The sequence below is a fragment of the Staurois parvus genome, unplaced genomic scaffold (assembly GCF_062004578.1).
Source record: "Staurois parvus isolate SC_StPar_1 unplaced genomic scaffold, SC_StPar_1.0 ptg001316l, whole genome shotgun sequence".
In the NCBI taxonomy this organism is placed as follows: Eukaryota; Metazoa; Chordata; class Amphibia; order Anura; family Ranidae; genus Staurois; species Staurois parvus.
This window is the reverse complement of record NW_028319112.1, coordinates 3,723,361-3,746,204: the sequence shown is the minus strand read 5'-3', so window position 1 is coordinate 3,746,204 and position 22,844 is coordinate 3,723,361. Positions and strand designations below refer to the sequence as shown.

The 22,844-nt window shown below is 43.1% G+C and overlaps 1 long non-coding RNA gene across 1 annotated transcript in view; it reads left to right on the top strand.

Annotated features, from left to right (window-relative positions):
* Positions 1 to 22,844, top strand: part of LOC149437107 (uncharacterized) — a 176,818-nt gene that overhangs the window by 101,175 nt on the left and 52,799 nt on the right. The window lies entirely within an intron of this gene.

Below are 22,844 nucleotides of genomic sequence, written 5' to 3'. Positions count from 1 at the left end.
CTTAGCCATTCCATACTTAAATATTTTCATATTGTGTTTTCGTTGTAGGGCAGTTTTCAATGTAAAATGTGATATGTAGAAATCACACCACATACAGTATCTATGGAATGAAAACATACACACAACTCTGTTTAACCCCTTCATGACGGAGGGCAAAGCAAATCCTAATGCCTGAATGCTAGTTTTGCAACTTTGACATGCGTTAGTAAAACTGTACATACTATTGCAACTTTTTTTTTTTTTTAATGGTTGAACTGGATGGACTTTTTTTTCTTTTTTCAGCCAGACTAACTATATACCTATGTAACTACTTAGGTGCCTTTTTTTTTTTACAGAACAAATTCATCTGTAATTTGGTGTTAAATGGTAATGGATAGCTCCTGAATTTTTATCATCAAAGGAAAAATAGCACAATATAATACAAAAAATGTTGTTTGTACCCGTAGTAGGGCCCAGAAACAATAGTGCACATTTTGCTTTTTTATCCTATCTAAAACATTCTGACAGTAATACTAATTTGAAAAATGTTTTGGTTTTTTTTTTACCTAAAATACACTGACCTGACTTTTGACCTTGATCATTGACCCTGACCTTGACCCTAACCCAGCCCTGACACTGACATAGATCAAACCCTCTTCTTTCTCTTTTCTCTTTTCTCTTTTCTTTCTTTCTTTCTTTCTTTCTTGTTTGATTTTCTGCGCAGTGATTGGCCAATTGGAACCACCCGCACAGATGTGATCCTAGCCTGACCCATGAGGCCTGGCCAAAATACTCTCAATGTTTACATTCCTATAAATTGGCTTATTTCTAGGATATTGGCTACAACAAAATGACACTGAGGGGTTGAATTACTAAAACTGGAGAGTGCAAAATCTGGTGCAGCTCTGCATGGTAGCCAAACAGCTTCTAACTTCAGTTTTTCAATTAAGCTTTGACAAAAAAAAAAACCCTAGAAGCTGATTGGTTTGAATGCAGAGCTGCACCAGATTTTACACTCTCCAGTTTTAGTAAATCAACCCCCTTCTTTGAGGACAACTAAAGTGTTAAACGGCTCAGTGGCCATTTTGTTGTAGTCTAGAAAATGAAATGTGACTGGAGATTCTTTGCTGTGCACAGCACACCTGCAGCTTATAAATGAGCAAGCACGCTTGGTCCTGCAATACTGGGGGTGAGCACACAATGACTGCCACATCCTAGAAATAATCTGGGACATAGAAATGTAAACATTTTATAAATGACACAATGTATTTTAAATTACCGGAGCCGCTTGTCTGCTCAGGTCAGTTTATGTAAAACGGTTGAAATAAAACGGGACTCAGCGAGCGCTTAATAATGAAAGCAGCTGATACACTAAAAAGGAACCATATACCTTCTAAAAAACTAGTACAATTGTAGAAAGTGCAGCGCTAATAATAAGACTGGATAAATAACTGGATATTATCCAAATAAAGTGCTTAGTAACAACAAAACAAAACGCTTAATATCCAGATAAAGTGCTTAGAAAATAACCGCCATAGGAAATCATTGATATTCAAATCAATGAATAAATATTAATTAATAATGTCCAGATATATAATGAATAAAAACAGTCCCAATAAGTGTAAGTGATTCAGATATGAACTAATAAATCTTGTTATCCCAGTGGCATATAAACAAATATTTTGGTGACGTGTGAGGTATAGTAAAAATGCACACTCACCAGATGCGCATTTTAATTGCGCAGTGTATAAATATGTTGTAGTCAGCCAGTCTCTGCACCAACATGGGACTTTGTTTCTTTTCAGCAAGAGATAGAGCTATGACTGAGGCCACCAACAACAGACATGAGGGTGTTAAAGTTTTGCAGCTCTAGAAGTTTCTCTGCTGCTTGTATAAACTGCTTAATAACAGCTGCCTTTGTTGTGGAGTAGGTTTGCTGAGCACCATAAACTGGATCCACTGAGAAACACGATTAAACAGGGCTATGAATCTTTCCAAGAAGGGGTTTCCCACAGTACAACCATGAAGGACAAAGCTGTGATAATCCTGAAACACAGTGTTGCTTCCCAGTCTGTCCTGCACAGAAATCTGGTTCCAAGTTGAACCAGTTTGGAAAGATTCATAGCCCTGTTTAATGGTGTTTCTCAGTGTCTGTTGTTGGTGGCCTCAGTCATAGCTCTATCTCTTGCTTAAAAGAAACACAGTCCCATGTTGGTGCAGAGACCACTGTAACGGTAACTGCTTATGTGACGGGAATCACTTTGGGTGGGGGGCCCATGGAACACAGCCCCCTTTAGAGAGATGGGGAGACCCCTGTCTCAGCTCCCCATGTCTGGTGCTGTCTCCTCTTGTATGGTCAGCAGTGGTGTCTGTGGATCTGTGTTCGGACAGGGAAGCGGGAGTCTAACGGAAATACCCTAGTGCAGTCAGGGTCTGGTTCCGTTACAACTACTAAGGCCCTTGAAAACAAGGACACTGGAAACACCCATAAATGATCCCATTTTGGAAACAAACACTCCAAGGAATTTTCTGAAAAGCATACCTTTAAATCTCCAGGAACCCAGGTGACTACCCCAGTGTTCAGAGGAGGGATATCCACACTAGGCTGTATTCCATCCCACCTAAAGGGGACCTCTGGCTGACTTCTAACCACCCCAGAGGAAAGATATCTACACCAGGCTGTATTTCATCCCACCTCAAAGGGGACCTCTGGCTGACTACAACATATTTATACACTGCGCATTTAAAATGTGCATCTGGTGAGTGTGCATTTTTACCATACACCGCACGTCACCAGAATATCGGTTTAGATGCCACTGGGATAACAAGATTTATTAGTTCTGAATCACTTACACTTATTGGGACTGTTTGTATTCATTATATATCTGGACATTATTAATTAATATTTATTCATTGAATTAAATATCAATTATTTCTTATGATGGTTATTTGCTAAGCACTTTATCTGGATATTAAGGGTTTTGTTTTGTTATTACTAAGCACTTTATTTGGATAATATGCAGTTATTTATCCAGTCTTATTATTAGCGCTGCATTTTCTACAATTGTACTATGTAAAAAGGTGAACTCCGCATTCAACTTGACTGCTACAGCATACTTGTGTATGGTTGCTAATTGTGTGCACCTCTTTATCCATTTCCCCACTGTCCTATAGCACAAATAATGCTACAGGGCGGCAGGGCTGTGCAAAATCACATATATATATATATATATATATATATAGATATATATATAGATACAGTATATACGTGATTTTGTATTTCTTGGTAGGTGGTGTGCGTGCCCTGCCTACGCCGCCATTGGCGGCTACAGCTGTCAATCACCAGGTCCCAGCCAGAGATTCCCAGCTGGCACCGGATGATCGCTAACTATCACTGACGGGGGAGAGGTCTGTATGTAAACAATACAGATCTCTCCCCTGTCAGCTCCAGCACACTACTTTGTATTGCCTCCCTAGTAAAGCACACACACAGCACACAGTAAAACACACACAGTTAACCCTTTGATCTGTATTAGTGTCACAGGGGATGTCAGTGACAGTTAGTCAATACCCCCTTAGTGTCAGAATGCCCACCGCAGTCCCGCAGTCCCATTATAAGTCGCTGATCGCCGCCATTACTAGTATAAAAAAAACACAAAATTTTCAGTATATATACAGTACCATCATTTGTAGACACTATAACTCACGTAAACCATTTAATTTACATGTATTGGGATTTTTTTTTAGCAAAGACATGTCGCAGAATACATTTTGGCCAAAATTTATGATGAAATTTGATTTTTTTAAGATTTTTTTTACTGGACATGTTTAATAGCAAAAAGTCAAAAATATTATTTTTTTCAAAATTTTGGGGTTTTTTTTGTTTATAGCGCAAAAAATAAAAACGCACAGGTGATCAGATACCACTGAAAGAAAGCTCTATTTGTGGGGAAAAAAAGGACATCAATTTAATTTTGGTGCAGTGTTGTATGACTGTGCAATTGTCAGTTAAAGTAATGCAGTGCTGTATCGCAAAAAATGGTCTGGTCAGGAAGGGGGGTAAATGCTCTGGAGTGCAAGTGGTTAAATAACCCCAGTTTCAAAAAAGGTGGGACACTGTGTAAAATCTACATAAAAACAGATTTCAATGATCTGCAAATCTCATAAACCCATTTTTTTTTACAATAGAAAATAGAAAACATCAAATGTTTAAGCTGGGAAATGTACCAATAAGAAAATAACAAGGTAATGTGAAATATTAAATCACAATAACAATAGCAACACATCTCAAAAAAGTTAAGATAGCGCTATGTTTACCATGGTGTGGCATTCCCTCTTCTTTAACCACTTGCCTACAGGGCACTTATACCCCCTTCCTGGCCAGGTCAATTTCCAGCTTTCAGCGCTGTCACACTTTGAATGACAATTGTGCGGTCATGCAACACTGTACCTATATGAAATTTTTAGAATTTTTTTGTGACAGATAGAGATTTACTTTGGTAGTATTTAATCACCTCTGGGGTTTTTATTTTTTCTTAAACAAACCAAAAAACAATGTTTTTTCTTAGTTTTTGTTATAAAATTTTGTAAATAATTGATTTTTCTCCTTCACCGATGAGCACTAATGAGGCTGATGGACACTGATAGGTGGCACTGATGGACACTGATGAGGAGACACTGGTAGGTGGCACTGATGGGCATTGACAGGCATCACTGATGGGCACTGAAAGGCAGCACTCATATATGGCACTGATAGGTGGCACTGACTGGCACTGATAGGTGGCACTGACTGGCACTGTTAGGTGGCACTGATAGGCAGCACTGATGCACACTGATAGGTGGCACTGACTGGCACTGATATGCGGCACTGACTGGCACTGATAGGTGGCACTGATTGGCAGCACTGATAGGTGGCACTGACTGGCACTGATGGGTGACACTGAAAGGCAGCTCAGATGGGCACTGATATGTGGCATTGATATGCACTGGTAGGCACTGATATGTGGCATTGATGTGGCACTGATGGGCACTGGCAGGTGGTATGGATGGACACTGTCAGGTGGCACTGCTGGGGTTACACAGATCATCAAGGCACAATGATGCTGGGATCTATTTTACTACTTTTCTTGTTATCATTAACAAATTCCAAATTACTTAGCACAAAAATATGATACTTGGTTCTGTATTTTCTAAAGTAGGCAGTACTGGGAAGTGGGTAGAAGGTGGAACCAAGGAATGGTGCTCAGACGTGGGTAGGGGGCAGAGACAAGGGTGACTCAGATAGGGGGGAGTTCCTGCATCTATTCTCTGAGAAAAAAGCCCTGGTCTGGAGAATGTGTTGCCCATGCTTGCCAAAAAGAATGTCAAACTTTGATTAATCTGACCACAAAGCAGTTTTCCACTTTGCAACAGACCATTTTTAATGAACTTCAGCCTAGAGAAGACAGCTGCATTTCTGGATCATGCTCAGATATGGCTTCTTCTTTGTATTATTGGATGGCACAGTGAACTGTGTTCACAGACAATGGTTTGATTGATTGAGTTAACTCTTAATTTACTGCAAGGGTCTTATCACTAGAAAATCTGTATGATCAATGGACGTATTGATTATCTGAGTAGTCCAAAACAGTGGCTATAATCTGCCAAATATTTGAGGGCAGTTCTGCTAATTTGCTTGTTAATGAGCTGACTCACATTAACCACTTGCTGACCAATCTAATCTTCATGATAACTGTGACACTGTTCAGCATACTAACCTGCCTCAACCACCTTACCTGCATCATAACTAACTCAGAACATTAACAGCCGACTGTTACACAAGATTATTATTATCATTATACAGGGTTTATATAGCGCCAACCGTTTGCACAGAGGTTTACAATATAAGGGAGACAGTACAATTACAATACATTTCAGTACAGAAGGAATATGAGAGCCCTGCTTGTGGAGCTTACAATCTAAAGATAAACTACATTAATTGTTCTGAAAATTACATTACTTTTAGCAATTACAACAATTAGCTTTTCAGCACATTTGCAGTATATGACTTATATCCTTGGCTGCACTACACCTTACTAAGGGTTAAAGCAGTGGACTGTGGTACACCCAACTGTTCAGTCTTGAGCAGTAACACATGTACCACAAATCATTAGTTGTCTCACAGATAAAATACACCTTGTAGTGTGAAAGTGGGGACTTCTTCATTTCTTAAGTTCAGTAGTGTAAATGTTGATTATACCATTGAAGCATTGTAATAAAAGGTTTTGAGTATTGAGTATCTTTCATTGGAGGCTATTTCTGCTGTAGGAATAGAATTCAATATAAATTATTTATTTGGTTTTATTCAATTTTGCTTCTTTAGTTATTCATTAATATTTAGTTAAAATTGATCAACCTTTTCGGGACTATTTGGCACCTGTGGTAGTGCTGTGAATAAAATTATTTAGAAGTTGTCATATACAGCTTATGGTGTTCTGCACATTTGCAATGCTGCCACTGGCTTACTGACTGGACGTCCAGATATGAAGGGAGTGGTTTGTTTTTAATATGATTTTAATAAGGGTATAAGATGTTGTGCGTTATGTTCTGAGTCTATTGGTTGGTATATTTTTTAAATTTGTCAATAAAGAATTCTGCTATTTTGGAACTTCTGTATAATTTTCTCAAAGCCAAGAGAGCTGCTATATGTAACCACTTTTTGAATCCTGACACTAGTCCAATGTTTGTGTATGCTACTGTTTCTAATGCAATGTCATCTGAGGGCCCAAAGGTCATGGACATTCAATATTGCATTTCGGCCTTGTCCCTTGCGCAAAAAGGTTTCTCCAGACTCTCAGAAATTTTTAATGATGCGAACTGTAGATGATGATACTGTATATTTAAAATCTCCAATTTTACATTGAGGAATATTATTCCAAAGTTGTTCAACAATTTTTAGATGTATCTTTTACCAGATTGGTGATCCTCTGCCCATCTTTACTTCTGAGACATTCTGTTTCTCTAAGATGCTCTCGTTATACCCAATCATGCTACTGACCTGTTGCCGATTAACCTAATTAGTTGCAAAATGTTCTTCCAGCTCTACCTTGCTAGTACCACTTAGTTTGCCAGCTTTTTGTTGCCCTGTCCCAGGTTTTTCTGAGACGTATTGCTGTCATCAATTTTTTTAAGTTTAAACATTTGATATGTTTTCTATTTTCTATTGTGAATAAAATATAGGTTTATGAGATTTTCAAATCATAGCATTCTGTTTGTATGTAGAGTTTACACAGCGTCCCATCTCTTTTAAATTGGGGTTGTACATACTACATTACATTTGTCACACGACTAGTTAGCACATTTCTATCATAAAGACAAGTCTTTATGACACGCACTCAAGTGCTGCCATCATGAGAGACTGACAGGCCATTCTGAAGTGGCTTATTAAACACTTAGTAAAATCAATCTCATAGAATAACAGTGAATATGGAAGAAATAAATGACTGGAGGCGGTGTTTTTTTCTTGAGAAAACTAGACCTCAGGTGGGAAAATATGTAGGCCTTGTCTCATTTCCAGCCTACAATGAACATTAAGTAAACAAAAGAAGACAATAAACCATTTGTATCCTTCACCAGCCTCCAAAGACTTTTCACACACGCGGCTGTGTGACCCTCTTCATTGCCGGTTGCTATTTTCAGCTCCATCACTGCCACCAATTGTGAACTTAGGCACCTTTTCTCACAAAAGCTTGTCATTACTTGAATGTACTTAACACCCTATAAACCACTTGTAGATTATTAGTGATTCCATTGGATACAGAGACCTCTGACAATGCTCTGTCAAGCCTTGCCGAAAAAAATTCAAAATCTACAAGATCCAGACACAAAACAAATAACAGTGAAATTAAACAAATTAATTTCACCTTTGGGCTGTGTAAAGAACATTTTCTGAGCAATTAATTTATAAGAAAAAAGTTAGACTAGTTAGGATGACAGGGGCACAAAAAGTAAAAAATGGTAAACTGTTCAAATATCACTATACCTTAGTCTACTCAACTACAAAAAGTTCCAAGTTATGGCAATCAAAAATATAGATATGCAGATTTAAAGTACTGTAACGGTTATGTGCCTGAGGTTGAATTTGGGTTCTTCTGCCTCTGGGGCTGTGGCTATGTTCACTCTGGGGAATCTGAGTCTTGCATTATACACTTTGCATAGTACCTCTGCTCCAAGTACTCTCTAGTTCCACCTGTCTCATAGCTGCAATCAATACACAATCATATCAGCTTAAATTGCAGGACTTCCTTTGGACTATACCCGTTTGTTGGATCCGTTTCCGTGGATGTGCTATACGCCTGAGCTACTGAACTTCTGGATTTTGACCTTTGCCTGATTCCTGGTTTACTCTCTTTGCCTGATGATTCCACCTTACTCTGCCAGTCTGTGTATGACCCCGTCTGTCCCCAATCACAATTCTGGATTCTGACTTTGTACCTTGCCATCAAGATTTGTTGCTAACCTGGCCAGCCTAACTACGCTAATGCCTCATTCCACAGCCAAAGCTCCACTTTTAACTATACCTTAAAACAGTGACAGTGGACCCAGCTGAGGTGATTAATGCTATTTTGCATCAGGGACAATTACTTGACACTCATGAAGTACATCTGTATTCTAACTGGACATACTGACTGCTGTGATAAAATCCTTGCTGTTAGCATCCTCTGATTCAGTTCAGACTCCTGCTCCAGTCCAAGCTGCCTCGTCAGGGCCTCTCAAACTCCCTCTTTCTGAAAAGTTTGGAGACAATACTGAAGACTGCAGAGGGTTTCTGAACATTTGCCATTTGCACTTCCGCAATAACCCTGGGACATTCAGCACAGCCTCTGCCAAAGTGACTTTCATAATTTCTTTGTTAAAGGGGAAGGCACTGTCATGGGTCTTTCCTTACCTGGAATGCAATGATCCTTTGCTACAGAATGCGGATAAGTTCCTGTCCTTATTTCACACTGTGTTTGACAAACCTGGCAGAGTTTCAGCTGCTGAATGATCACTTTTGGATATATAGCAAGGTACCAGAACTATCGTACAATATGCTGTAGAGTTTTGCACCCTGGCTACTGAGTGGAATGCTGGTGCTTTTCATGCAGCTTTTTGCAAATGCCTCACTGATCTTATCAAAGAGTAACTGGTTTATAAGGATCTTCCAGATGATCTTGAAAAGTTCATAGAGCTGTGTGTCCATCTGGATATTTGCTACCATGAAAGGTGTCAGGAGAAATCACAGACTCACACGCTACCTTAGCCAGTGTATTGGTTGGCTCCTTCCTTCCAAACATTGCACGTCCAAACCCGAAACTTCTGTTGAGTCCATTTCACCTGCAGAGCCCATGGAGCCCATGGAGCAGCTTGCCCTCCCCTTCCAGTAAAAAGGGAGGGTCTAACAAATGTTGGAGGAGCTGGGCTGAACCTTACAAATGCTTCCCCCAAAACTAAGCTCTTGGTATCCGTTACGTTCCATTTGGCCTCAAACTGTATTCTGTGAGGCTTTCATGGAGCAGTGTGTATATTCCTAAAATAGGCTTTCGCCAAGGAAAACAGCATTCCTTTTGTCCCCAAGCCACGACCCCTGAGCATCACCACAGTAAATGGACAACCATTAGGAAAAGGAATAGTGGGATTTGAGATCACCATAGTCACCCTACAGGTTGGTGCCCTCCATAAGGAGGAAATTAACCTAGCTCTTATTGACACTCTATTCCTGCCTGTAATCCTTGGATGTCAGTGGTTGCAACTACACAACCCTTCATTTGATTAGCATAACTGGGAATTAACCTGGGAATTAACCTTCTGGGGCACATACTGCCAGCAGATCTGTGTACTTTGTCCCAAAAGGCTATCTCACAACATCCAAACCCAGAACTCCAGTACCTTGTTGAAGTGGATGCATCTGAAGTAGGGGCTGGTGCAGTGCTCTCAAAGACAACTAAAAACTGGTAAAATTCACCCAGTAGCCTCTTGCCCCCCTCCTGCTGAGGTTAACTATGATGTCGGGAACCGAGAACCACTGGCGATTAAACTCACAATATCTGTATGGAAGCATCTCTTGGAAGGGATGTCGAAGTCCTTCACAATACTGACTGACCAAAAAAAACCTTCTGTACCTCCAAACAGCAAGACGTCTGAATTCACATCAGGCGCAGTGGGCTTTTTTTCTTTTCCTACTTCAACTTTATTCTTTATGTTCCAGGACACAAGAGCAAAAAAGTAAGTGCTCTATCCCGACAATTTGAAACTTCCGAAACTGATCCACCCACCGAACAGTACATAATACCACCTCACAAGATTGTTGCACAGCTCTCTACAGTACTCTGCGCTTAGTCTCTAGTAGCATCTAATCTGACATGCAAATGGACCTCTAACTACCAAGTGGCTGTTGGATGCCCAACCTGCTTCTAGCCTATGCTGGCTACTAAGCCCTGAGCTAAAATTAGCTATAGAATCTCAGACCAGGAGGGACAGGGTTTACTAGACTAAAATGAGCTGCTTACAAACTCTATTAAACAATAAACAGCTTAACCTGCTAACATACAGCAAGGTGACGTCTAGACACGCACACTGGGTCACAGATTGAACTTTCCCATATAGTGCATGGGATATATTAAGAGGGAACAGATATATTTCTATCACCAGTAATTAAATATATACACCCAGAAACTATGGGCAACAATTGCAAACTATTAACACTTGGCTAATAGGCCTTGCTTCTGGTCTGGAATAGCAACATTTCTTTCATGGGGAGATGTGGTTTCAGCTACTCTGTCTCTCTTTCCACTTCCTTCTTCTGGGGTTTCTAACCCAGCTACACAGAGACAGGAAGTGATGTAGATAAACAACTTTCTCATATTAAGTGCAGAGTTATTTACAAATACAGTCAGAAGAGGGCAGCATATCTCGACAGTACCTAGTAGACTTTAGGGTCAGAAAATGCTCAGCAGACTTTTGGGTCAAGTTACCAAAATGTAGTTAATTAACCACCTCCCGTCCGGCCGTTGTATATAAACGGCCGGACAGTGGCAGTGTGTTTATAAACGGCCTCCCCACCCCCTGTTTGTGCGCGCTCCCTGGGAGCGCGCGGCACCGCGATCCGGACACAGTGGAACACCGATTGTTGTATCACTGATTGGCCAATCAGTGATCACATGCAGAGTAGTAAGCAAGATGTCACTTTTAACATCATTGCTTACTACGTGTGAAATCTGTGAATGATCACAGAGGTCTTATGGTACAAGGCTATTCACAACAGCCTTGTAACATGTGGCAAGCTGTGACCAATCACAGCTCACACAGTATTTCTCAATGGCTGCAAGAATGCTGCCAGAGAGAAGGAGAAATGATTGCTGTTACAGCCTTTATGGGTGTAAAAGCTATCAGTGTAAAAAAAATAAAAATCTTCATCGCCCCCCACAAGTAGTACAGTGTCACCATGGTGACATTGTAATGCTAGGGTAAAAAAAAAAAACATAAATAATATTATAAAAAAAAAAATTTTTTAAAAATATATAATTTTTGGTTATAAACTAATTTGTGTAATTTTGTTTGCTAAAAAGATAACTGAATACATTTTGGCCAAGATTTATGATGAAATATTATTTATTTGCAAAATTATATATAAGAAAAACACCTTTTTTCAATATTTTTGACTTTTTCATTTATATAGCAAAACAAAAATTAAAATCCCAGTGGTGAATAAATACCACCAAAATAAAGCTTTATCTGTCTCAAAAAAATGCTAGCAAATTCATATGGGTACAGTGTTGCATGACCGCGTAATTGTCTTTCAAAGTGTGATAGCGCTGAAAGCTGAAAATTGGCCGGGACAGGAAGGGGGTAAAAGTGTCCGGACATGAAGTGGTTAAACTCTGTATTTTAGCTTATGTTCATCTTTTCTTGCTCATTCTACAAATCTTTGAAAATGTAATATATTGCAGATTGCCATTCCTTAGATGTGGTCACTGTATTAGCTTTCTTTTTTTACAGGCTATATACATTTTCTGCAGGTATAGAAAATAACTTGTTGATCCAGTATTCCTGTAACACCATGTGCCCTGAAATGAAATCCCAAGCAATGTTATCACCTTTCCCAGTTTTCTTTTGTTAAAGTGTTACTAAAGTCTATTTTTTTTTTTTAAATAACAAACATGTTACACTCACCTGCTCTGTGCAGTGGTATTGCACAGAGTGGCCCCTTTTCTTAGCTCTTCCTCTTCTTCATGGGCCCCCATAGCAAGCCCCCACAGTGTCTGCTTACTCTCGAGCTGTGTGTCTATAGAACCACGCTCCATAGACTCACACAGTGGGACATAGCCCCACCCCCCACTTCCTCCTCACTGCATTTGATTGACAGCAGTTGGAGCCAATGGATTCTTCTGCTGCTTGAGTGATGTGTGAAGAGGAAGAGAGGAGAGAAGAGATGCAGGTGTGCACAGTGCTGAATCTATTTTCCCCTCTCTCCTCCTTCACACAGGGGAGGGGGGGGCAGAGAAGTAGAAAACATTTTTTACCTTAATGTAAGAATTGTATTAGGGTAAAAAACGTTTTTAGCCTTAGTATCACTTTAAATGTAAAATACATCCAACCCATGCTAAGAAAAATGGTTTGTAGTTCTAACACACTTCCTGTCGTAGGGTGACACTATTGCTCTTCCACAGATACATGACTGCTGGACTTGCAGAATATTGAGCTTAATATTTACCCCTAATCCATAAAACCACTACCACCCCTTCAAACTTTCCCCACCTAATGACCACATGACTCTCTTTTTGGTGTAAAACCGGCCATAGCAGCCGTTTATTTAACATAACTCAAACATAACACTTCTTACAGTACACTCAAATAATAACTGACAGTAATAATCCCAACTGGGTCAAAAGGTCTCCGAAGGCACCGTTACTTACATCACAAACTCGGCTGTATCTGACACCCAATGAAAAGGCCCCCAGCCGCTACTACACCGCCTCGGGGACAATACAGTACCACAGTTACGTAATCCTATATACAGCCAATGAACTCCCACATTACCAACGTGACCTTATAATTGGGAAGGGACACCCATACCTACAATGGGCCCAACCCATAATCCACCAAATTCTCACTCCAGCACCACCTTCAAAGACCCATAGACCCCTGCCACAGCACACGAGTGTGAACCCTTACACTCGTGTAGCCCGCCAAACCAGTAACGCTCGCTGTATACCATCCTCTAGGCCTAACGACCACAAGTCAATGCCAACAGCATTGAGATGCACCCCATCTGCACGCAAATCCCGCCAGGACTCCTCCTCTAACTCATGATGCCGAACTGCTATGCCACCATTCCGCACAAAAAACCATGCCACCTCCCTATTCACCTTTATCCGGACCCGGTTAAGTTTGTCGACTGAACGGGCCTGGCGCCAATAAGCACGGGCCACCATGTCAGACCAGACCAGCACAGTCTGTGGGAAAAAGGACCAAAGGCGCAAAAAATCAAATTTAATGTCTCGGATCACTTCCCACATAGAGCGCAACCCGAGGTCATCGCCACCCACATGTAACACCAAAACGTCCGGAGGCCGGTCTAAACGGGAATAACAATGAATCTCAGGTATTACCCTGGACCACAACATCCCCGGCACAACAAGCCAATGAAGTCTGGCCTCCCCCCTATCAAAACCCAATTGCCGACCCTCAGGCCGAACATCCGCCCGCTTAGCCCCCCAAAAGACATAAGAATGGCCCATGATCCACACCAAACAGACATCTGAACCTGCAAAGAAAACAAACAGAAAGGAGGGAGGAGGTAGAAAACCCTCAACAAGGCCCCCACAACACAAACAAAACACAAGAATGGACAGTGACAGGTACCGTTAAGACAAACACAACACCACCAACAGAGCACCCCCACCCGTCTGAGGACGCACGTATAACCGAAACCTAGCCGAATCCCAACGCCCAATACGTCGAACGACGTGATCACCCAGACCCCACTGGGCGGCCTCCGTAGCCGCCCCAATGCGAAAAGAATGGGACGAGTAGTGCTCCACACCCAACCCGGCAGACTGCAAACACCATTTAAACACTGCCCCAAACGAGACAGTGCCATCCCATTCGCATGCATAAAGAAAACCCCAGGAAGATCGGGTCTCAACTCGAGAAATTCCCCAACAGCCTGAACAGGACAAATCCGGGACATTGGAATCTCGGACAACTCAACCCAGGTTCCCCCGACCCAAGCGATCCATTATTGACCTGCGCAGAAAAATACGCAACCCACCACCCTGCAAGACCACCTCATCCACTGCCAAACCACCCTCCCCCCACTTGTTCCAACTAACCAACTCCCCAACCCGAAAAGCACCAAAAAATGCCAGCACAAAAGTCGCCCGGAACAAAGTTGCCTCATACAACGAGGAACAAATACCATCCAACTGGTCCACCACCGCATGAAGAACCTCAAAAGAAATCAGCCGCCTAGAATCGGGAATTGAATGGCCTTTTTGGTACCTCAGCATAGCCTGCCGAACAAGGAAATCTTTGGTAACATCACAGCGCCCCGCCAATTTCAAGCGGAAAGCCAACCCCGCCAGCTTCCGGGACATCAAAGATGCCGAAACACCAGTTTCAAAATTTCTACTGATGAAATAAAGTAGGAGGCACCGGGCATCATCCACCCCGAACCCACCCCCTACCTCACCCCAGCTACAGTCATTCCCGCCAAACCTTTTCATAGAAAGCCCAAGTGGACGCACAAACCGATGTTTGGATCAAGGCCGCAGAAGAGGCAAGGCGATGCTCCACAAATGATCCGGGCAAGCGATACTGCGCTGTTCCGCTTCCGGCGCCAGCTGACAGAACCGGTCCCACTGAAATCGAGACAGAGCATCAGCTTTCCACACCCGGAACATGAACAGCCGAAATAAAACAATTAAGACGTAAACAGTCCAGAACCAAACTCTGCAGCAAACAAACCACCGGCCGAGATGAGGCCGAAACACTGTTAATGGCATGTACCACACTCAAATTGTCACAATAAAAACGAATCCGTTTATTCCTAAAAACGGCACCCCACAAAGAAACGGCCAAAACACTCAGGAAAAGCTCCAATAAGGTCAGATTGCACAACAAACCCACCTCGGACCTGCGCACTACTGACCCTGAAAATAGGCCCCAAAACCGGCAGAGCCCGCCGCATTCGTAAATAGTTCCAGATCAAAGTTAGACACCTCCCCATCCAACCAAAGTGATCTGCCATTGTAGGTATCGAGAAACATCCTCCACACCCCCAAGTCGTTCCGGAGTTTGCTATTCAGCTGAACCCTGTGATGCGGGGGCGCCACACCAGCCATGGCAGCTGCCAAGCGCCTGGAAAATATACGCCCCATGGGCATGATGCAGCAAGCAAAATTCAACTTACCTAATAATGACTGTAAATCACGAAGTCGAATTTTCCTGCACTGACCCACCGCAGTCACCAACCCCTGGAGCTCCTCCAATTTATCCAGAGGCAAACGACATTCCATGGCCTCCGTATCGATAACAATGCCCAAAAAAACCAATTCCGTGTGCGGACTCACGTCTTATCCAGAGCCAAGGGAACGCCAAAATGCTCAAACACATGCTCCACCATGTTCAGTAGCGACACACAGATGGAACTTCCCGGGGGGGGCCAATGCACAAGAAATCATCCAAATAATGGATGACGAATGCTAGCCCAGAAACATCCCTAACCGCCCATTCCAGAAAAGAACTAAATGTCTCAAATAGGGAACAAGAAATGGTGCAGATCAATAGGCAAACAACGATTGACCCCGGCCCCATAGCCGCACTGAAAGAACCACCCACCACCAACGGCAGAAGAGGCTCCAGAGAACTGCGGCCCAGCTACCGTAAACCACCTGCGGGGGCACCCCCACAGCAGCGTCTCTACCTCCCATGGAGCCAACACCGCCCCCAGATGCCGGAGCCTAAACCACCGACCACGCGGCCAAAGATGGCGCTGAAGCCCTGGCCACCACCCTCGCCTCACAACGCACCAGCACATCCCTAAAACCCACCAGCAGCATACCAACAACCCCATCAGTGCCCCGGGAACCCCCCAGCGACGACGCATCAACTCCAGTAACCCCAGACCTGCTCGCCACCTGAAACCCCGAAGCGCTACTCCCCAAGTACCCAAAACCCCCAAACAGAGAAGAAGAGGAAGACAACGGAAAAACAGGCCCAGACGTCAACTCAACAGGCTGCATCTGCCCACCGGGACGAAGGGACCGCATCATCTTCAGAGCTGCTGAGCTCCCCCTCAGACCTCCGCTCCTCATCCTCTGGTTCCCAGGCAGCACCACGTGTTGCTCCAGAATCGTTCACGGCTCCTGGGCCCAGGAAGCGCACATAAAGTATGGCAGCAGCCACCGCACCGGAGCCCAGAGCCGCTGGATCATCCCTCCCTCGCTGGGCTCGCTAAGAGGCAAAGGAACTCCCAGCAGCCGAAGCCCCGTCCTGTGTCAGGGGACGCTGTCCGGCTGTGAACCCTGGGCGGCGCACGGGGGTGATGTCAGTAGCCCCCACCCCCCTCGATGAGCTCGCTGGGTGGCCAAGGAAGGCCCAGCAGCTGCAGGCTGGATCGGACGGAAAGGCCGGGTCCCGGCTCCGGAGGCCGGGCGGTGCACAGGAGTAACGTCATCCGGCGCCGCCCCCACCGCGCTCCTAGCCACCGTCCTGTGAGAGGCCCACTAGGCGGCCGAGGGAAGCCCAGCAGCCACGGGCCGGAGTGAAAGATGCCGGGTCCTGGCTTCAGAGCCCGAGCTGCGCACAGGGGTGAGGTCATCACCCGCCGCAGGCCTGGAGCTCCAAGCCGCCAAGACCCGCCCACTGCGGGCTCGCCGGACTGCCGAAGAGGGCACTGCAGTCGCCGTCTTGGCCTGTGGAGTGGCGGCATCCACCTGCACCCGCCGTGATGCTGGAGAGCTGGATCCTCTTCTTCTGGGGGGCGCGGTCCCAGCCCCCCCGAAGGCTGGTCATCACTTGTCCCACGCAGGGCCGCCACTGCTACAGACCTGGAGCTTGCAGAGCCAGACGCATGGTAAGAAGGTGAGTTGACAGGGGAGCGGGTGGTTGTGGAAAGTGCTCCCACCGGGGTCCGCCAGCGACAAGGATTCCTCCCAGCCCCCCCACCAGGAGAAGCAGGCCGACGCTTCATTGGCAGAGCTGGAGGGTCCCCTAAGGGGCTTCCAGAGCAGCGCTGAACCCGCACTGTCACTTCTGGGCTAAAGCGCACTGGAGGCATGGACCACCGAGCATGTGTGTGCCCAGGAGAGGGGCCTGGTGACACGGGACTGGGTTCTTGCAGCATTTCCGACAGCCTCTCAAGCAGCCACTCCGAGCCATTGACTTCCGCCGCTGCCCGCAATTGGGATAGCATCCCATCCAAGTCACTCATGGCCCACTGTTTTCTTTGCAGGTGCCAGAGAAGGAAGAAGAAACCACCCCCGTGCTGGCACAAGCTCCGACTGACCTCCGACAAGACCCAACCCCCCTCCTAATATTGGCAAGACCACCCCTCAATGTTGCGTACTCCAATCAGGTAAGTAACCACCCCCTTACCTCCTGCATATACTCCCACCCAAAATACACGCTCTGCCTCGTCTGCACGCCCCAGTAATGCTGGCCCTCCCTTTTAGCTTCGCTCAGTCCAGGTCTTGTCTGTATGGTGAGTGAATGTTGTCACCCTAGGACAGAAAATGTGTTACTGGCAAGATCAACTGGTAGAAATAAAGGAAAAAATCCTGAATAAAAGAACACTAAAAGTATATTAATTATGATATTGAGCTACACTTGAATCATAGAAGTCCCCCAAGGTTTTTGCAGCTTTCACAAACCCACTGTGCAGTAGAAAGGCTGGAAAAGCAAAAATATATGTAGCCAAGTGCTGGACTACAGAAACATGCAGAAGGAGACATGGAACTCCTTACAATCAGTTTACTTTCCTTTTCTGATGGATGTTATGATGCACTATCCCCTCCAGTCAGCAGGGGGGGAACTAAAGCCAGGAAACATATGGATTTCTATGCAGAACACTGAAGATCATTGAAATTGAAGTCTGGCACAGCAACCACAGAATGGAATTAATGGACCCTATACACTATAGTTCCCAGAGTTTACCGAGGAAGAGGGGGAGTGGAAAAAGAGCTTTTCTGGACTGTATGAGAGATTGCTTCCTCTTGGTGCCATAGCAGTCCATATGAGCATGGCTGTACCAGCAGAGACTGGAGCCTGAATCCTAAGGGCTCAGACAGCAGGGGCAGTGCTGCATGAACTGTGTTATTTTCATCAATACCACTTTTGCTGCAGGGGAACCAAAATGTCCTTTTATCCTCTTCTCACTGGAGTCATCTGTGCAGAGGCAAAGGGTCCCTTTGTAAAGCTGGAGTCTACGGCTACACAAGGACTGGTGAAAGGGCTCACTGCCCTTTATTTGCATACTAATAGCAGAGACTGAGTTACTGCAAACAGGACACTTAGTACATAGCACCTATACAGTACCCATACTGCACCAACACTGCACCTATACTGCATTCTGGTTTATCAAGACTGTTGTTACTTGCACCAACACTTCCTAAATGGCCCCAACTATAGCCAAAGAACACAATAATGGACTACAGCCGATAATGCCATTCTACAAGCTCCCCCCTTTTTCTACTACTTCTATAAAGGATACCTCCATACAGATAGCATAGTCACCCTTAATGCACTTTGTGTAGTCTCCTGAACACAGTACATTTAATCACATCACTGTGCATTATTGCACTCAGTTGACCTTGTTACTCTTTATGCTGATCCTGGTACATAGCATTATTCTGTATCTCGCTAACTACTGGATTTACTGTATGATGAGTTGCATTACTACTACTGCCAAATAATTTTCATGCCTGTTTCATTAATATATATATATATAATATATTACTGTATCATTACTGTATATGACATATCGTGTGACGGTATCTTGAGATCTGCCTTCCCCAAGCTGATTGGTGTTTGCTCTGTGATACAGTATCATTATAGTGTACTTGGTGTTGCCTTTAGTGATATATGTAATATTGCTGGCTTTGTGCGCTTAACCTGGAAAGTCAAAGTAGGTTGAGGCAGAGAACAATGGACCTATCCTATCAAGCGGCTCCTGTGGGGGTAGTGCTACATTAAAAAAGAAACAACAGTGCAAACCCTAATGCAGTGAATTCTTCCAATGCAGAAATTAAAAAATTTTAAAAATGTAAAATAAGAATTTACTGTGTCTGGGGGTTTGTACTTTTTATTTTAATTTTGAACAAAAGAAATCAAATGCAGCCACCACTTCTGGTTATTGGTTATCTTTTTGTTCTTTGGTATGGCTATACGTAAACTCCTTTACCTAGAGTGTCAGAGTAGGTTGAGGCAGAGAACAATGGACCTATCCCATCCAGCGTCTTCTGTGGGGGTAGCGCTACACTAAAAAAGAAACAACCGTGCAAACCCTAGTGCAGTGAATTCTTCTAATGCAGAAATAAAAAAAAAAGTTAAAAATGTAAAATAAAGATTTACTGTGTCTGGGGTTTGTACTTTTTATTTTAATTTTGAACAAAAGAAATCAAATGCAGCCACCACTTCTGATTATTGGTTATCTTTTTGTTCTTTAGTATGGCTATACTTAAACTCCTTTACAACACACATGCAGCAGCAACAAAAGGGTAAGCTTGAACTCCCACATGGCACACAAATGTGCTGCTGGATGGCTGATGTTCATATGCAGAGAGTGCATTCACTGTGCGTTCTCAGCACAAGGACCGAGCTGTCAAAGACTAAATAAAGGTAGCCGGCTGGACTGGCTTCCGATCATGTGACAAATGTATGTAAGTGGCAATGTTTATCATTTAGTCCACCAAACCTCATTTTGGTGGACTAAATTGGTGGACTCCTTCTGCTTTGGGTGCAAATTTTAGCCCAATTGCTCTTGTGCAACCAGTTAAGATGAACTGTTTAGCAGCAGCTACATTGCAACAACTGTAGCTGAAGTCAAAGGTCAAAATTATTATTATGTAAAGAATAAATTGCGCCATGTATTTATGTATTATCTGGCTCTCAGTACATTTATTGGTGCAGATTTTAGCGGCATCGCTCTTACGCATTCAGTGAAGATGAACTGTTTAGCAGGAGCCGCTTTGCAACAACTATAGCTGAGCCGAATGTCGAAGGTCAAAATTATTATTATGTAGAGATTAAACTGTACAATGTAATTATGTATTACGTGGCTCTCGGTACATTTATTAATTTCGAAGTACAAACTGGCTGCAGCTAAACAAACAGGAGGACTGATTAATTTGAAAAGGCATCTAGGTAACAGATTGTGATCAAAGAGGGATCTGATCCTGTTAGATTGAAATGTGTTGTTTTTTATGCTGCATAGAGGACATTGAGCAGCATGCTTCATCTTTATCAATGCTTTCCTCTGAAGGAAGGAAAAACCTTGCAGATATTAATCAGTGCTGAGGCAACGCCACTCAATAATTACCCACTGTCTCATGTTAATCCCGGAACTAAGCCCCTTCCCAATCCGTCTTTGACCATTTTCCCTCTATTGCACAAAGCAGGAATACATGTATGTGGAAATTGTCTTGTGCCTGTCTTTATTGAGGGGAAATGAAGCAGTTGTTCACCTGTTACTGTATATATGAATCTGTCGGCTTCTGTCATTGTATAGTACAGCTGTGTATACATTGCCATCTGTGTAACACAATCATGTATGTGTACTGCACAAATTACCCTGCAATATTTATATGTAAAATAAGAGAGCATCCTGGATATCGCACTACATCACTTGTAACTGAAATAATTAAAAAAAGTAATTCTAGACAGAACCCTGGCAAAGGAATAGCACCCTGAAGCATGTAAGTGACAATTATCAGCTTGGAGGTAGTAACACCTAGCAACGTTTGTAGCATTTGCAACACATAAGGCTAGGTTTACACTGCTACATTCTAAATTTGCTCTGATTTTTTGTCTGATTTTCAGTGAGGATATGTAGTGCAATTTGGATACAACTTGAATGCAACTTCAATGTGGTTTGCATGTTCTATGAGGCAAATGAATGCAACTTCAATGTGGTTTGCATGTTCTATGGGGCAAAAATCACACTGGAATCACACTAAAGTAGTACAGGAACCTTTCCTAAAATCTCACCATGCTGAGTTGCATTGATGTGAACAGGTATGCTTGAAACCATTGTAAAATATGCGTGTCAGTGCTTGGTGGAAAGGAAGAAGGCAGCTAGCAATGAGGTCAATATGCAAAACCCTCTGGTATAAATAAATAAACAGCAGCACCTGCAGCAATTAAAAGTTATCAAAATCTATACCAATAAATAAATGTGATAAAAATATGCAATTAACCAATAATATATTTAATCTGCAAAAAGTCTATAAAGTGCAAATGATCAAATTCCTCAAATATATCGAAATATAAAAAGTTAATTCTTGTGTGTTTATGTGTATAGAGATATAAAAGGAACAAATTTACTAAGTTCATAAAAATAAAGTGCATCAGCTCTCCACCAATTATATGTGAGTTAACGAATAGCTTTGTGATCGCCAAAATGCAAACTGTCACCGATACTCTGCACTCACCAAATAAAATGGTTGCATAGATAATAGCAGCAACTGCACTTAATTAGGCAACAATCCACTTCGGTCATGGTCCCTTTAAGATAGCAGCCCAATGACTGCAGAAGAGACTTTAAATGTAACACCACCATCTGCAGGATCTCTCATGTTGTAGTATTTATTAAAATAAACAAATAAAATACAAGTAAAGCATGTAAGCGCATTTTAACATCAGCACTTACAAAGATTGCTGCCACATAGACTCCAAGCCAAGGCTGTTAGGGTCTACCTGTATTGTAGGTTTCATTCTATGCGACTCAAGTCTCATCTGAAAATGAACTAGTGTACACAGAGCCTTAAAGGAGAAGTACAGCCAAAGCAATTTTGGCTGTACTTCTGTGGATCACAGTTTGTTCTGCACTCCTGTGACCCGTTTTCAGCAGATAACTGTTGGCTGACATCACTCAGCCGGTCCAGGCTGGGGAAAGATCCGGACTTCAAAGTTGGGATCCACCCCAGAGTCTGGAGCAGCACCTGACTCAGCCACTCAGCAAGCTGCAGAGAGCCTAAGCCAGCAGCTCCCTCCAAATCCCAGCTCTCCAGTGAGCGCTAAGGGGGGGGGGACAGAGCAGAGAGCAGTGACTGACTGACACCGCTCTCTGGTCAGAGCGGCTGTGAGAACTCAGCAATCAGCGGTCATGTGACTGATGTTGCATCCACCTAGGTAAGTATAACTGGGGGAGAAAATAAGTCCACACTTCTCTTTTAATCTGCTTGTGGACAAAGTTTACATCCTAGACATGTCTCCTTCTCTATAACCGACATCAAAGAAGCCAAGACTCCACCAACTTCCTGTGAGGACAGGGCAGTAGCTTTGAGAACCAAACTAAAATAATAATGTGTTGCACTAATAAATTCAAATAAAAAAACAATTCTTGTTCTCTGCAAAAAAAGAAGTAAACAAATATTGATACATAAATTAGGAAAAGCATATGGTGAATAAAGTAAGGCAAAAATGACATGCAAGATGTGCAAACAAGTGTAACAGTGTCTCTTCCTGAGATCCTATACTTGTAGTGCCACCACTGAACACCTTCACCCAAAGTGATAATGGGGTAATCACTAACTGCAAAGAAATGCACTCATATAAAGTTAAAATAAATACGCATATAAAATTAATTTACCAAGCCGGGATGGATATCCACTTCCTGGAACATGATG